Source organism: Cygnus atratus, chromosome 19 (genome assembly GCF_013377495.2).
Source record: "Cygnus atratus isolate AKBS03 ecotype Queensland, Australia chromosome 19, CAtr_DNAZoo_HiC_assembly, whole genome shotgun sequence".
Taxonomy (NCBI): domain Eukaryota; kingdom Metazoa; phylum Chordata; class Aves; order Anseriformes; family Anatidae; genus Cygnus; species Cygnus atratus.
In genome coordinates this window covers 8,249,650-8,266,916 of record NC_066380.1, presented here as the reverse complement: position 1 = coordinate 8,266,916, position 17,267 = coordinate 8,249,650, and the positions used below count along the sequence as shown (strand labels likewise).

Here is a 17,267-nt window from a genome sequence, read left to right as displayed (position 1 = left end):
GTCAGTTTGGCAGCCAAACCAAAACCGAAAAAAAAAAAAAATCCAAGTGCAAAATAAGCCAAAATATTTCTCCTTCCACCACCTCTTTTTTGTGTGTTTGTTTTTCCATCTGCAATACAAGCAATGGGAAGGCAGTCAGGCTCCCAGTGGCAGTCCTCTTAGTCACCGGGCCCACGGCTTCAGCAATCATCCACGTTGCGGGGGACCCGAATTCAATCCCCTTCTGTTTGGGAAGAGGAACCTAGCGCCTCACTCCAGTGGATCGTGACACGCTTCGTAATCCTTGACAAACGCTCTGCTTTACATCCGTGCTTGCACCTTCTGTGGCGTGGCAGATGAGGGGCATCCCCTGAACGCCCCTGCGGTGAGGACAGGGGTTGTTAGCTGCACTGCACTGCCGGCTTCCCGTTCTGCAGAAGACCAGGGCAAAGCACATCAACGTAACGGCAGCCCTAAGGGGTGTCTGCTCCAGAAATGATAGAGGCCCAAGTTCAGATTCCCCCTGCACAGAGGTGGGGATGGAGACGAGGTCCTCCCCGCCACCCATGACAAGGTCACCAGGGGAGGCCGTGGATCCTTGCCCTGCCAGTGGAGCTGCAGGGAACAGCTGGGGCATTTTGCGGTTCATTTTCCTGAATGCAGCTGGGCAAAAGCACATCCAGCTCCAGCTCTGAGGGGAAACAAAGAAGTGAGCCCAGCTGAGGCCATCCCGAGGAGCTACCAACACCAAAGTCAAGGCACCCAGGTGCTGGACCACTGGTGGCCCCCCAGGCTGCAACACCAGGCACTTCTGCAGACCCACATCCCAACCCTTCCCGACCCAGCAACAAAACCTTCTCCATTCTTCAGGAACGCTTTTTCTTAGCCCTGAAACCAACACGTTTTCAGCAGCGGCTCCTGGCTTTGTGCCACAGATCAAAGCCAACACAGCCACCCCCTGCTCACAGCAAAGTCCCCACCACAGCACAGGAGGGCTCAGCAGAGCTGCTCCTGGGGGGTGCCCCCAGCCCCTCCGCTGCCGCAGCACATCGCAGCCCTGCTGAGGGCAGGGACAAGATTACCCCATTACTGCCAACCCCCTTATTCAGCACCTCGCTAATTATGCTGCTGGCATAGCGCTGCCAGCTGAACCTCATCGAGGGCTGTGCTCATTATCGCTGCCTCCCAAGCACAGCGCCGGTCGTTATCCCCAATCTCTGCGCACATCTGAGCACTCAAAGTGAAAAAACTAAACAGCTCCTGACCATGCATGGGATCCATAAAGAGCCCACGCTTGCACTCTGGAGAGGATGCATGAACTCACTGTCACATCTCTGTCATTGCAATGAGATGTCTCCTAACAATCCCTTCTCTAATATAAATAGCTGTTTACTGGAGCAAATCAGTAGCAAGAGGGGCTGCTTGCACTCTTTACCCTGTAAATCCAGCCAGCCCTGTGGCTCACGCTCCAGGACAGGAGCTGCTACAAGCTCAGACTGTCTAACGAAATGAATACTGTCCCTCTCACCTGCAAAGAATCACAGAATCATTAGGATTAGAAAAGCCCTCCAAGATCACCTGGTCCAACCATCCCCCTACCACCAATGTCACCCACTAAGCCATGTCCCTCAGCACCATGTCCAACCTTTCCTTGAACACCCCCAGGGACGGTGACTCCGCCACCTCCCTGGGCAACTGTCCCAATGCCTGACTGCTCTGAGAAGAAATGTCTCCTCATTTCCAACCTGAACCTCCCCTGGCACAACCTGAGGCCATTCCCTCTGGTCCTATCACTGGTTACCTGTGAGAAGAGGCCGACCCCCGGCTCCCCACACCTTCCTTTCAGGGAGCTGCAGAGAGCAATGAGGTCTGCCCTGAGCCTCCTCTTCTCCAGACCAAACCCCCCCAGTTCCCTCAGCCGCTGCTCACAGGACTTGTGTCCCAGGCCCTTTGCCAGCTTCGTAGCCCTTCTCTGGGCACGTTCTAGCGATGAGAGCGTGTCCAGAGAGAGATGAGAGCAGAGGGTTTCTTACAGTAGTAAAAGAAAGAACAAAACCAAAACAATACCAGGGCTATTTAACCACAGTTGCCTTCATAGCAATACTTCAAAGGTCCATTCTGAAGAGCATCTCGTCTAATTAAAATTGCAGCAAAGGTTGCCGAGAGCGATCGGCTCCGGGGCAGGCGCCTTCTGCAGCGGAGCGGGGGATCGGGGCAGGCGGGGCCTTCTTTCCGACATCGAGGCCGCTCGAGGGAGCCGCCAGGACCCGGCAGCCCGCGCGAGGGAGGCTGACGAGGCGCAGGCGGAGCCCGCAGCGCCCCCCCCCGGCCGTCCGAAGGCAGCCCCCAGGGAGCGCGGCCCGTCAGCAGGGCGGGGCGCGGCGGTTCGCGCAGCGAGGCGGAGAGGGCAGAGGTTCCCCCCCGCCCGGCAGAACGACGCCTTTAACGGCTGTCGACCGCTAGCCGGGCTGCAATGGTCTGCACCAGGCAGAGCGCTCTCTCTAGAAGGGCTGTAACCACCCCGACTGGCCGCCTGCTCAACAATGCGGCGGCTCAGGTCTCCGGGTGCAGGGAGCGTCTGAGCCTGCTGCTGCCATCCGAGGGGGGCAGAGGCTCCGTGTGTGTGAGGTGCGAGCAGGTGGCTGACCTGGTCCGCCTGGTGGCAGAACTCAAAGAGGAGGTGGAGAGGTTGAGGGCTATCAGGGAGTGCGAGCGGGAGGTAGACTGGTGGAGCGACTCCCTGCAGGGCCTGAAGGAGAGGTACCGGGGCGAGACACCCCAAATGGGGGTGGACCCCCTGCCCTGTCGCTGTCGGGCAGAGGGAGGCGACCTAGGAGTTGAGGAGGAATGGAGACAGGCCCCTGCTCCACCTCGCAGGCAACGCCCCCCCCCCACCGGCCCCACCTTCCCAGGTGCCCTTACATAACAGATTTGAGGCCCTGGAGCTTGAGAGCCCAGTGGGTGAGGACGAGGTAGAAAGTCTACCCAGGAGGATGCCTCGGGCGAGGAAGCCGACTCCACACCTCAAGACAGCCTCCACCAAGAAAGACAGAAGGGTGATCGTTGTAGGCGACTCCCTTCTCCAGGGAACAGAGGGCCCTATTTGTCAACCTGACCCTACCCGTAGGGAAGTCTGCTGCCTCCCTGGGGCCAGGGTCAGGGATGTTGCCAGGAAGCTTCCCAACCTGGTTCGCCCCTCTGACTACTACCCTCTTTTGATAGTCCAGGCTGGCAGTGATGATGTTGAAGAGAGAAGCCTGAAGGCTATCAAAAGGGACTTTAGGGGACTGGGACGGTTAGTGGATGGAGGGGGAGTACAGGTGGTGTTTTCGCAGCGGCAGGGAGAGGTACCGAGAGGACACGGAAAGCCCACCTGATTAACACGTGGCTCAGAGGCTGGTGCCAACACAGAAATTTTGGTTTTTTTGACCATGGGGCACTTTACTCGGCACCCGGCCTGGTGACCGCAGACGGGTCCCTATCTCTAAGGGGAAAACGGATCCTAGCCCAGGAGCTGGCAGGGCTCGTTGAGAGGGCTTTAAACTAGGAAAGAAGGGGGATGGGGCTGAAATTAGGCTTGTTGGAGCTGTACCGGGGGAACAATGGCAAAGCCGGGGAAGAAGGCAATAGCCTAACTGAAGTGCATCTACCCTAACGCATGCAGCATGGGTAACAAACAAGAGGAGCTGGAAGCCATCGTGCAGCGGGAAGGCTATGACTTGGTTGCCATCACGGAAACGTGGTGGGACCACTCTCATGACTGGAGTGCTGCAATGTCTGGCTATAGGCTCTTCAGAAGGGACAGGCAGCACAGAAGGGGTGGTGGTGTGGCTCCCTATATTAGAGAGTGTTTTGATGTTGAGGAACTTGAGGCTGGGAATGATAAGGTTGAGTCTCTGTGGGTTAGGATCAGAGGGAAGGCCAACAAGGCAAGCATCCTGGTGGGGGTCTGTTATAGACCGCCGAACCAGGATGAGGAGACGGATGAGGAGTTCTACAGGCAGCTGGCAGAAGCCGCAAAATCGTCAGCGCTTGTTCTCATGGGGGACTTCAACTTCCCAGACATCCTGGAAGCACAACACAGCCCAGAGAAAGCAGTCTAAGAGGTTTCTGGAGAGCGTGGAAGATAGCTTCCTGACGCAGCTGGTTAGAGAGCCTACCAGGGGAGGTGCCCCGCTAGACCTTCTGTTCACAAACAGTGACGGACTGGTGGGAGATGTGGTGGTCAAGAGCTGTCTTGGGCAGAGTGACCACGAAATGGTTCAGTTTTCTATTCTTGGCGAAGTCAGGAAGGGGACCAGTAAAACTGCTGTCCTGGACTTCCGGAGGGCTGACTTTGAGCTGTTCAGGACACTGGTTGGCGGAGTCCCTTGGGAGGAGGTTCTGAAGGGCAGAGGAGTCCAGGAAGGCTGGGCACTCTTCAAGAAGGAAATCTTAATGGCTCAGGAGCGGTCCGTCCCCACGTGCCCAAAGACGAGCCGGCGCGGAACTAGACCGGCCTGGCTCAACAGAGAGTTGTGGCTCGAGCTTAGGAGAAAAAGGAGGGTTTATAATCTTTGGAAAAGAGGGCGGGCCACTGAAGAGGACTATAAGGATGTTGCGAGGCTGTGCAGGGACAAAATTAGAAAGGCCAAAGCTCATCTGGAGCTCAATCTGGCTACTGCCATTAAAGATAACAAAAAACGTTTTTACAAATACATCAACACAAAAAGGAGGACTAAGGAGAATCTCCATCCTTTACTGGATGCAGGGGGAAACTTAGTTACAAAAGATGAGGAAAAGGCTGAGGTACTCAATGCCTTCTTTGACTCAGTCTTTAGCGGCAAGACCAGTTGTTCTCTGGATACCCGGTACCCTGAGCTGGTGGAAGGGGATGGGGAACAGGATATGGCCCTCACTATCCACGAGGAAATGGTTGGCGACCTGCTGCAGCACTTGGATATATACAAGTCGATGGGGCCGGATGGGATCCACCCGAGGGTACTGAGAGAACTGGCGGAGGAGCTGGCCAAGCCGCTTTCCATCATTTATTGACAGTCCTGGCTATCAGGAGAGGTCCCAGTTGACTGGCGGCTAGCAAATGTGACGCCCATCTATAAGAAGGGCCGGAGGGTAGACCCGGGGAACTATAGGCCTGTCAGTTTGACCTCAGTGCCAGGGAAGCTCACGGAGCAGATTATCTTGAATGCCATCACGCGGCACTTGAAGGGCAACCAGGCAATCAGGCCCAGTCAGCATGGGTTTATGAAAGGCAGGTCCTGCTTGACGAACCTGATCTCCTTCTATGACCAAGTGACGCGCCTGGTGGATGAGGGGAAGGCTGTGGATGTGGTCTACCTTGACTTCAGTAAGGCTTTTGACACCGTTTCCCACAACATTCTCCTCAAGAAACTGGCTGCTCGTGGCTTGGACTGGCGTACGCTTTGTTGGGTTAAAAACTGGCTGGAAGGCCGGACCCAAAGAGTTGCGGTGAATGGAGCCAAATCCAGTTGGAGGCCGGTTACTAGTGGAGTCCCCCAGGGCTCAGTGCCGGGGCCGGTCGTCTTTAATATCTTTATCGATGATCTGGATGAGGGCGTCCAGTGCACCCTCAGTAAGTTTGCAGATGACACCAAGCTAAGTGCGTGTGTCGATCTGCTCGAGGGCAGGAAGGCTCTGCAGGAGGATCTGGATAGGCTGGAGCGATGGGCTGAGGTCAACTGTATGAAGTTCAACAAGGCCAAGTGCCGGGTCCTGCATCTGGGGCGCAACAACCCCGAGCAGTGCTACAGGCTGGGAGATGAGTGGTTGGAAAGCTGCCTGGCTGAGAAGGAGCTGGGAGTATTGGTTGATAGGCAGCTGAATATGAGCCAGCAGTGTGCTCAGGTGGCCAAGAAGGCCAACAGCATCCTGGCTTGTATAAGAAGCAGTGTGGCCAGCAGGTCTAGGGAGGTGATTGTCCCCCTGTACTCGGCTCTGGTGAGGCCGCACCTCGAGTACTGTGTTCAGTTTTGGGCCCCTCGCTACAGGAAGGACATGGACGTGCTCGAGAGAGTCCAGAGAAGGGCAACGAAGCTGGTGAGGGGTCTGGAGAACAAGTCTTACGAGGAGTGGCTGAGGGAGCTGGGGTTGTTTAGCCTGGAGAAGAGGAGGCTCAGGGGAGACCTCATCGCTCTCTATAGGTACCTTAAAGGAGGCTGTAGAGAGATGGGGGTTGGTCTATTCTCCCACGTGCCTGGTGACAGGACGAGGGGGAATGGGCTAAAGTTGCGCCAGGGGAGGTTTAGGTTGGATATTAGGAAGAACTTCTTTACTGAAAGGGTTGTTAGGCATTGGAATGGACTGCCCAGGGAAGTGGTTGAGTCGCCATCCCTGGAGGTCTTTAAAAGACGTTTAGATGTAGCCCTTAGTGATATGGTTTAGTGGAGGTCTTGTTAGTGTTAGGACAGAGGTTGGACTAGATGATCTTGGCGGTCTCTTCCAACCTAGACGATTCTGTGATCTGTGATTCTGTTACTTTTAGGAGCAAAAGGAATAACTCAGCCTTGGGAAAGATATCACAATCCCTTCTACATAGGCAAGGAGACCATGGGAACAGCCCGGAAGCATCAAGAGAGAGGACCCTGCTTATCCAAAGCCATCTTAATCCTGCTCTGAAGCACAGTCACCCATAGGAGAGGACAATCTACACCATTACACACTCGTGACACACATCACCCACACATCCCTGCATCAGACCTTTCCAAATGAGCTTGGGAAAGGAGGCTGTATTACCCAGACCACAGCAGAGACCCGATGCGGGAGCCACTGGGACCCTACCACCCCTGTTCCCCAAGGCTGCATGGCAGCAGGGAAAAATTCCAGGGTCAGTATTTCTCCAAAATTCTTACCTTTCTCACACGTTTTTGCATGGGATGTTTAAACGGATCACAGAGAACATTTCTGGGGAGTTCTGAGATCCAGGCAATTTTTTGGATTTTAGCCTAGACTGAAGATAAGCCTGTTTCATTTTCAAAAGGTCTCTTCCAAAAGTAGAAACTTCAATTTAACATTCATTTCACAATTTTAAGCAAAACCCAGCAGCGAGGCAATTTCTGACGAAAGCTGACTTGCCAAGCCTGGGTGCCATTTACCATACTTTTATAAATATCTGAATGCTCTTCACCCCTGAATCCCGTGTTGCAAGAAACCAGGCCATTACTACTCCCAGCACTGCCAGAATATCATGAGCCTTCAATCAGGTTTGCTGCTGCTCAGGGAGGAAAAAAAAGAAAAACACATTTTTGAGCCCTGTTAGCTGCTGAACACTTCAATATCCAAATGCAGGGAAGTTTCTTGGCCTCAAACACTTGACATAAATATTATACTGCCTATGTTTCACTGGACACGCATTGTCACTCCACTATCTACACAGTAGTTACAGCAGTGATACGCCATCCATCAGAAAAAATGCAATAGTCTGCAGCAAGATTGCCTGTTATCAGAGCTTTCAAATGCTTTTGGAACAAATTAAGGGCATTCCTGCACCAAAATGGAATGAGATACAGCCACGGTTTTAAATGGGCAGCAATGGAAAAGCACTTGTAGTCTATAGCTATTCAAGATTTCTGCACACAGCAGGCAGGGAGATCTCAGTAAGGGCTCACACACAGTGCTGAAGTCTGTCCCTGTGCTACAGCCACAGCTCCCTGGGTAAAATGTGAAGTAAAACAGCCACGTCAACCCCACTGCTCCCACCTCACCCTCTCCTACCTGCTCACTGTGCTGACAGACAGCGCTCACAGGGAGAAAGGCGAGAGCCCTCTTTCACCACAGCGTGGGGCCATCGCTGCTGCACGCGGCCTGGTCTCCGCTCACCAACCAAGTCCTGCTTCTCCTCCCCTCAGCAGAGCTCCAGAGATGTCTCCTCGCCAGCCTCAGCTGGCCTCCTGCCCCCAGCTCTTCACACCTGCCCCTCACCTCCCATTACACAGTTTTGCTGGGCTTCTGAGGCCCCACCGGCCCTCCCCTGCTCAGGGCCTCAGGGCTCCTCATGTTCCTCCTCCCCGTTCCACGACCAGAAAACACACCCATTTCACCCATCTCAGCCCTCTCCTCCTCCCTCCCCTCATGCCCCGTGCCCACTCCTGCATTGCCTGGTGCGGCTGAAGGTGCTTTGCTCTGTCCTGCTGTCGTCTCGGCACTGCAGCCTCACCACACGGTGCGCACAGCACTGCAGCCGCCATTTTGGAGCAGTGGGCAGGCCGCCCTCCTCCTCCCAGTCTGCTCTGGGGAAGCAGCACTGGGACAGAGCTCGTCCCCACCCTGCTCCTCGATCGCCTCCCTCCTCCCAGCAATGAACCCTCTTCCCTCCGCACCTCCCCGGTCTTGTGTGCTGCCTCGACCCCATCTCGGATGAAGGATTAACTGGGAAGCACCACCACACATGCTCCCAGCAATCCCTCCGAAGGGCTGTTATGGTTAAACACAGCCAGCTATCTCAGGGTGCTCCCTGCTCTCATGTCAGAGATGATATCAACTGCCCCAAGAGGAGGCTGGATGACATCAGCTAATGATGGTCTGAATTCAAGAAAAGAACATACAGAGCACTTTCTCCTTTTCTGCCCTTCCTCTGGGTCCCATAGGGCTGCAGCTTTCACATTTTCCTTGGAAGTCGAACAGGCCATCCAAACAAAACCCCTCCAGGGCTCAGAAACCAAGCTGGGCTCCTGTCAGTTGGACAGTCACTGTCCAGGACAAGGTCAGGGAAGCAAGGGGATGGCAGAGACCACAGGAGGACCCCTTCCAAGCGATTTTGTAATTCCATTTTCCCTTCACTATTTCTGCAATCCTTACATATAAACATTTCATTGAAGTCTTCAACTCCTATTACAATCAAACCTAAAAGCAAAAAGGCCTAAATGCACTTGGTTGGGAACCAAGACGATTCCCATAAAAGCAGATTATGCTGACATGATGAATATAAAATGAAACAGCAGATATTAAAGTTGGAGAATTGTTACTTCATGCCTTCCGGCTGCTGGCTGCTCTGCCTCCCTCCTCTCCTCTCCTTCTCCTCCCGCTTTGTTTCACTGACGGCAGACTGCAGGCAGAGATAGCCTTTTCACCCCTGCCTTCCCCGAGGCAGGCTGCCAGGCCTGAAATATTCAGCAGATCCCCCCGCCAGCCCTTATGCAACGCTTCAGCGTTCATCGGTTATTTGGGAGGTTGCAGCCCTGCCTTATCTGCCATGCCGTTTTACAAAGCATGTTTTGTGTTTAATTGGCTCGTTCCTGCTAATCTACCACGATTGTTGTATTTTTATTCTTGAAGGTCGTTATTAAAATAAGCCATTTTGCTTACAGCAGCTCATCCCTGCACTGTTCCCCAAATAACCAAGCCCTCCCTGCATTTCCCCTCCTCTCCCCAGTGCTGCTCAGGCTGTGGCACCTGCTGGATGCGCTTAATGAAGGAGCAGGTCCTTGGCGTGACGGGCAGAAAGCCCGTGAGTCATTTCCAGTGCACGGATCCAGGCTGCTCCCACCTGTATGCTCGCCACCTGCTTCAGCCCAGCAGGACCTGCACCCTGCAGACAGGCTTCAGCAGCTCACCTGCACGGCTCAGCATCATCGTCTGTCGGCAGAGGGGAAGCTGGAGATCTAGTTAGCAATTATATTCCCTCTTATGGCAGGCTCAGAAACACAATCTCATCTCACACGGGCTGGCACTGAGGCCAGCACTGAACTGCTTCATCGTCTCCTTGCCCATGCATTGCCCTAATCCTGCAACACCACTTCTCCTGCTATTAGTCCAGGAGCTCTTCTGAGCTAATGTTCTCCAGAGGTGCCAACCGCCGTCCAAGTGTTAGCTTATAGATTCTTTGGTGCTAGCTACCACTTATGTTAATAAACCAAAATTATGCAGAAAGTCATAAACAGAGAGCTCTCCCCAGTGCCCTTGCCAGCACAGGATTGCTCCCTGCGGAATAGATTATAGCACTGTGCAGACTCGCTCCAAAATGACTCCAGTAATGGGGCTTCCCCCATGCTCCCCAGGGGACAATTCTGCAGTCAAACAGGCCCTAACATTTCTTAAGGTTTGGGTCTTTTGGTAGCAATGCACTATTTTTTCTCCTCAATCATTAGCTCGCTTCATTATTTTCCCCCTTTCCCTCTGCTCAATGTTAACATGTTCCTTTCCTTCTAGCTGTACTCCCCTCACAGTACTCCCTAGGGCAATGCAGAAACACAGCTTAATATTGTAAGAAGTAATAGAGAAGCTCAGAAGTTTAAGAAGGGAGAAAACAGATGACAAGATCCCTCCGATCATCTCTTTTCAAAGCCCCTGTGCACGAGGAGCACTGTGCTGCACCCGCAGGGTATTTCATGGGTGGCTTTGGCTGTGCGCGTGCCTGCTGGGGCTCAGTGTGTCCCTGGGGCTGGGGCAGGCAGCTGGTATGGATGGATGGAGCCTTGGTCTTGAGGTGACCCATGGGGAACCCCCCCAGTAGTGTGAGCAGGTTTGGGTGCTCTCTGGGCATCTCCTTTTCTCTGCCAGCAGCATCACGGGCCTGACGCCGGACGGACAAAGTGTCAGGCACCCCAGCGCAAGGTGGGATGGGCAGTAAAGTGGGTTTGGCTATTTTGAGGCAGTTTGGCTTTGCTCAAACTGCCTAGAAGGAGAAGAATGAGAAGATCCCCCTTAACAGGGATCCACCCAGCAAGAAAGCCCCCTCAGTTCAGACAGAGCCTGCCTCTCCCTGCTCTGGCTGCAGCTGTTGAATGCTCTGGGAACAAGCACCCCCAGCACCACAACAAGCTGGGATGAGGTGGTAGCATTCCCACCTTGCTCTGCCTTGGACAAAAATCTTTCCCTGTGACTTTTCAGAAGATGCAGAGAAACCTTGCCCGCACCCCGCTGAGCAGTGGTGGCTCCAGGCTGAACCATTCCACGCTTTTGGCAACGGTGAGGGCAACAAACACCCCAGCAACTTTTCCCCCATGAGCAGCAGCACTCTGAGTTTAAGTGCTGAAGGCCTACCACTTGCATCCTAGCTTGTAGTCTTCAACATTTACACCCATTTAACAGTAAAGCTCTCTCCCCTCATGCTACATTTTGTGGGTACAGGAGAAGCACGTGCACAAAGGGCTTTCCCCATTGCTGACACATTTCACCTTCAAGCTAGAAGAGCCAAGGCACAAGCCATCCCGAGGCTGGCCCAGGGCATCTGCCCAACTTCAGCACAGACCAACCAGCTCCAGCCCTCCTGCAGCAGCCCATGCAAGTTGCCACAACCTGGTCTTACAACTAGTGGTCCCACTAACAATGCTGGATTTCCTCCAGTTAATATCAGGCAAAGTGAACCCAACCAGAACAATTCAATTCTTCTTGTCTTCCCACCAAACTAGTTTATAAACACGCGTGTGTGTTGTTTTTTGTTTTAGACAGATGTAATTATCGTGGAACACAACAAGAGGTCAGCAGGCTGCATCACCATGCAGATGAAGGCTGGGGAACAGATGAGATGGGGTGAATGGTCAGGACAGAATCAGCCCCTTCCACGAATCATCCCAGCAGGAGCTTCAAGACAGCCAGAGGGTGTTTGCTCCAGCAAACCCTCTCCCCTCCTCACTCTACAGCCCTCAGCACCATCCCCACGTCCCTTCTAATCAAAGGCTGCGGGGCCCCAATGGCAGCCAGCGAGCAGCTATTGATCTGCCTCCACGCACCTTAAAGAAGCTCAGCGCACGTTCCCCCTTCTTACAGCTGCTTTGATTGCAATTCAGTCTCTAGTACATTACCCTTATTTATAATGCCAGGGCTTCAGTGTGGCGCCTCAGGCGGTCTAAAATTATTACAGGGCCCTTTTGACTTTCAATTCCCTTCCATTCAATTCCATTTTTATTTGTCAGCAGAGACTCCCATTGACCAGCGGTGGAAGCCAACTGCACGCAGGCAGACGGTGGTGCTGCATGTTAAGCCAATCCTATAGAAATTGCTGGCACGCAGCTCAACACGATGGGTCATCTCAGCTCCAAGAGGAAGCGCCAAGCCCGGGACAGCAGGGCACGGGCTGCAGCTTCCTCGGAGAGCTGCAGGATCCGTGCTCAGGGGGGTCAGCTGCTGCCATTCACCCGGCCAACATACCCTTCGTCCAAAAAAAAAAAACCCAAAGGAAAGTGACTTTAAACGTCACAGCTGCTCTTGTGTACCCTCTGGAGATGGAAGAGCAGGCTTGCAAGAGAGATGGGTGTGAATGAAGTGGTGGAAATAGCCGCAATGCACGGACAGGGTGCAGCAGCCCTCTCCTCTTCCTCATTCCCCACTCCCAGCGGAGGCACAGCAGGCCTGTTTTTAGAGTGCTCTGTTACTGAACACCTCAAAGCTTTGCCACTTCCCTCAAGGCTCCCAGCTCACTCAGGAAACAGAGGGTTCACCTCTGCAAAGGCACCTGAAGGTGCAAGGAAGAGGGGAGAGATGAGACCCTCCTCTAGCCAAAGGAGAGAGCAGCTAGCCCATGGTGCATGAGGAAAACTGCAGCTCCCCCATGTCTCCCGTTACTCCTGATCCTAAAAGCCAAAGAGACACAGCTGATAAATGGGAACTGCTGATAGCTGGTAAAAGCCTTTTTAGACTATTTCAAAGGAACGAGCACTTCTTTTTTTTTTTTTTTTTTTATAACTCAGCTATTAGTCCCCATTAAAGAAACCAGTGCACATCGCTTCGATGGGGAAGCTTTTCTGCAGGTAACAAGTACACAGCATCGCAAACCCTGCCCCGTGGCTGTTTTAAGCTTGGGCTATATGAGATGATAGGGATGTCCTGGGCTGGGAATTTTAGCTCTCTGCACAGGACAGGAGAGCTGCAGCACCAGGGCAGGCTGCTCTGCTCAGCCCTGACTCCCCAGGGCTGCCCTGCCAAGCACCAGGCACAGATCCTGCTCCGTGCTCAGAGTGCAATCGTTCCTGCCCAGAGACCCCCCTGCACAGCAGTGCTGCAGCTCCGCTGTGAGACAGAGAGGATCTGAAGTGTCTCATGACACCGGCGGAGGCTGCTGAGCAATATCTGCTCCGTGAGATAACCACCGCGTTATTCTTCACGGCGGCTGAGGGAGGGCGAGGGAAGGCAGGCACAGCGCTCATGCCACCAGCTCTGAGCAACAGCTACGGTGCCGAGAGTTTTGTTAAGTGCGTGATGGACATCAGAGGCATGAATTAATACTGAACTCTCACTGATAAAAGCATTCGCATGTCCAGAGAAACACGAACAGGAACCTTGGTTAAACAGCAGTGCCACAAGCTGGGAAATGCCTGTGACTGCAGCACGGACTCCCTGAGCAGGACACAATATTTTAACCCGGTCCCAAAGCAATCAAAAGAAGCTGCTAAACCAGCCCCAAGCAGCCTGCATCCCTCCTGCTGTCCTTTAACTGACAAAGGAACTGACAAGGAGCCCAAGGAGCCTTTATGGCATTAGGTGAGGTTTGTGCAACACGAGCACTGCGTATGCTGGGGAGCGAGTGAGCTGCTGGAGTAACAGCGCTGTATTCCAGGGGCGAGCATTGCTCAGAGCTTGATTAAAACTAGTCAAGTGCTTTATAACCTCTATGCATTTTTAAATGTCTCTCTTTGGGAAACATAGCTCTTAAAGCGATAAGGTAGTTTGATAGCTCACGGCACCAATCAAGCTGGGAAGTGATTTTTCTAGCACGGTTCCCCCACGGACCTCCTGTCCCAGCCAGCTCCAGCAGCAGCCCCAGTCCCTGCAAGACCTGCCCATGCACTGGGTGGGGTGGGGAGAGGAATGGGGACAGAGAGAAGAGGGTTTGCTGCTTCCTACAGGAGCACCAGGACAGCTCTCCCTGCTGAGATGATGCCCTTCTCCAAAAAGGAGACGTCAGCGCAAAGCAGAGGAGCACACTCAGTAGGCTGGGAACAAGGGGGCGCGTGGCTGGGCATCTTGAGAATAAAATGGGTAATGGAGAACGTGGGTTCTTCTGCCTGTGTGTCACCTGGAGTGGCAGGGGGTGCATCGAAAGCTGAGCAGCCTGGAAAGGTCTGGGCTTACCCTTCCCCAGAAAGGCAGAAACACCAGCTGCCAGGAAGGAGTATTTGGTGGAGCCCCTCCACATCCATCGTGACAGGAATCCCACACTAACAGGGGCTTTTTCCCTTGTTTTCCAGGCAGACATCTGCTGTTGTTAAAAAGTTTTAGGGTCCCTGCCTCTTCCCTGGGAAAGGCTTTGGAGTACTCACTCCCCAAAAAGCCTCTGGTTACCCGAAGCCTCCCAGGTACCCAAGTACCGTGGCAGCTGCTCACAAAGCTCAAACTCAGCTCTTACAGAAAGGAGTTCCTGCAGCCTCACAAGGGATTCACTTCTCTCCAAGAGCGCAGTATTACACCTTCAGCCAGGAGAACCTGCTCGTTCATCTACCCCAGCACCCAGAGGGACCTACCTGGCCCAGCACCACCAGGTTCCTGCACAGCTCAGCGCCACAGGAGAGCAGCCTGCCGCTCCCAGGAGATGCCACCCCAGGGTGCAGACAGACAGACAGACCCTTCCCAGGAAGGACAGAGCACCTGGGCAGCCTCAGCCCAGGAGCAAAGCGCTGCAGCTGGAAGCAGAAGGGGCTTGCTGAAACATAGCTGTGAAAATCATCGCCTCTCCCAGGACTGACTCGTGCTGAAATGAACTGGGCTTGCTGCGGCTGATATAAGATCACAGAGCAGCTGGAGGGCTCGGGAAGTGGCATCAGATGATGAGGAAACATTAACATCTAAATAAATAAATAAATAAAAGGGAATGAATTTATTAAGACTTCTCAGAGCCTGTGGGCAAAATAATTTTCCCCCATTTAGGAGTCGGTAAATGAAAACAGCAGCTAAGCAATTTGTCAGAGATTAAAAGTGACTAAGTGGCAGCGACACTTCCAGCCCAAAGCAGTGATGCTCTCCCAGAGTGACACCATTGCCTGACCCTGGCACGACCACGCTCCCTTCCTCCAGCAGGCACACTCCCCTCCTCTTGCAGAGAGCGCTTTGCCTGCTAAAATAAGAGAGCAATCTGCCTGGATGCCAGCCCCAGCCAGGCACAGGGAGGTCTCCAGCCATTGCATGCCAGTGCCGCGTCCCTCCAAAGACGCAGAGGAAGGCCAGCTTTGCTGTCACTACAGCCCTAACCCGTTGCCAGCTTGCAGTCACCCCACCCCACCCCTGGTGGTCCCACTCCTCCCCAGCCACGTCGCTTGGCGTTCCCCACCAGCACGAAGGCTTCGTGAGGCTCTCCCTGCACCCCCATCCTTCCGCCTACAGTAACAACGGGGCTACCTCCCCATCCCAGCTCTTCATCCTTATTTTTCCCCTTCTCCTCTTCCCATCAAGTACAGATCCTTTCCCATCCCCTACTTCACCAGAAAGGCTAATTCAGGTCTCCATTAACAGTGGGCCTGGTCTCCCCGCACCATTAGATCCAAAAGCAGCATCGTTTCACGTTTGTATCCCCATTTGTTGTCACCTGGGTTGGCCACCTACGATAAGAAAGCAAAGCCACAGAGCGCTTCCAGCCCCGATCTGCATACACAAAGGTCATGGGAGAGGCAGAGGGGGATGAATCCTTGCAGCCTCATTAGAGGGAAGGAAACTGTTTCTGCAAATAATAATTGATTTCTAAATTTATCCCCTAATTAAATAGGTTCCCTGGATGAATCTGCATGCAGGCTGCAAGGTGATGATTTAGAGCCTGGCTTCCTCTGGGAACGCACCAACACATGTCTGCAAATTGTCTCTCCCCCCAGATTCAGAGGAAGGGTGATCGTCTCCCCCCCCAGCAGGCAGGAGCAGACGGCCCCTCCTGCCACCTGCAGCTTGACACCAGCCAAGCCAAGCTTTCCTCTGCGCGAGGTCTATCGGCTGCTCGCCAGGGAAAAGGGCATTTGTCACCTGTCTCCTTGCTGGTCCCCGCACTCCGGCCCCACGGGGACGCTCTGATGGACCCAAGCAAGGCACACATCACAGCGACAGCACACAACTCACAGCCTGCCAGGCAGGAGGCTGGCTAGAGGGTTTTCTTTGGCAGGCAGCAACCATAAAACTACGGCAGAGCTGGAACTATGCTGCCTAAACTCAGCACATAGCGATGGTGAGAACAAGAAACATTATCTCCAAAACACGTGCTTGCTTCCTACATCAATTCCACGGCTGCTCCTGTCTAGTCACTTTGACTTTTTCCTACAGACACCATCAGCTAATAAAACCTCAGGAGACGGATCCTGGGATAAAACCAGGCTACAAGCTCTGCAAAAATTAAACACATTTATCACTCTTGTGCCGAGAGCTCTTTTGGAAACCAGAGCGCCCTGATGCTCCCAGACAAGCATCAAAGGACTTTGGGTGCGAGAACAGCGCGAGGCAGCACGCGGCACTGCCACGTTCGAGCCCCAGCTAATTAACCACTGCTGCCCAGGACCTCCCTGCCAGCCCTGGGACACTGCTGCAGTACGCGTGTGTGTGCATACCCTTTGGGGTGAGCGGGTCTCTTCTCTTTCCGCCCCCAGTAGCCTTGCAGGAGCCCAAGGGTGCCGTGCCATCCGCATGGGACCCCCAGCTTGTCCATGCATAAGGATGGGTGCCAGCACCGACATGGCTCTAAGGCCTCCCCTTCTGGGAAATGCCCACAGCTACTCACCACCTGTAGGAAGCAGCAGCAGCACCTTCCATCTCCTCTTCTTTCCTCCCTTCTTTCCAGTCTCCCACCCTACAGCATCCTTTAGGCTCTGGGCACATGCCCCTCCGCTACCTTCAGGGCTCCAGCCCTTCGGTGTTGAGTTTTTGGGACACAGAGACACAACTCATCCCTGCTGCTGTCCCACATGCTGGGGTTCCTTCTCCTGCTACCTGGAGCATGCAAAAACCAAGCACAGCCTGCACATCCTTTACCGTACTGCTTGTCCCACGGTGACTACAGCACACGCGGACCTGCACCCACTCAGACACGTGCTCTTCCTCAAAGATGCCAGAAATGCCATCCTTCTGGCATTTTCTCCCCCCAGTCCCCTAAAAGTGTTCAAAAATGGAGCATCTCCATGGTGTTTTGGATTTCTCAACGCTTCTGGATGAAAACTATCTTGTTAAAGCGAGTTCTCAATCAGAAATCACTGCTGCAGATGGAGCTGGGGCCGTAACCTACTTCTGCACTTAAAAATAAAAAAATCTATTAGGTGGCTAAATACTTTCGGAGCTGCTTCCCTTCATCTCTGCACTGTGCTACTTGGTCTGCAGCAGAGCATCCTCCCTCATAAATTGCCTCTGAGAGCCTCAGATCTCTTCCAAAA

At 53.6% G+C, this 17,267-nt stretch overlaps 1 protein-coding gene across 1 annotated transcript in view; it reads right to left on the bottom strand.

Annotated features, from left to right (window-relative positions):
• ASTN2 (astrotactin 2) overlaps nt 1–17,267 on the bottom strand; it is a 338,016-nt gene that overhangs the window by 283,475 nt on the left and 37,274 nt on the right.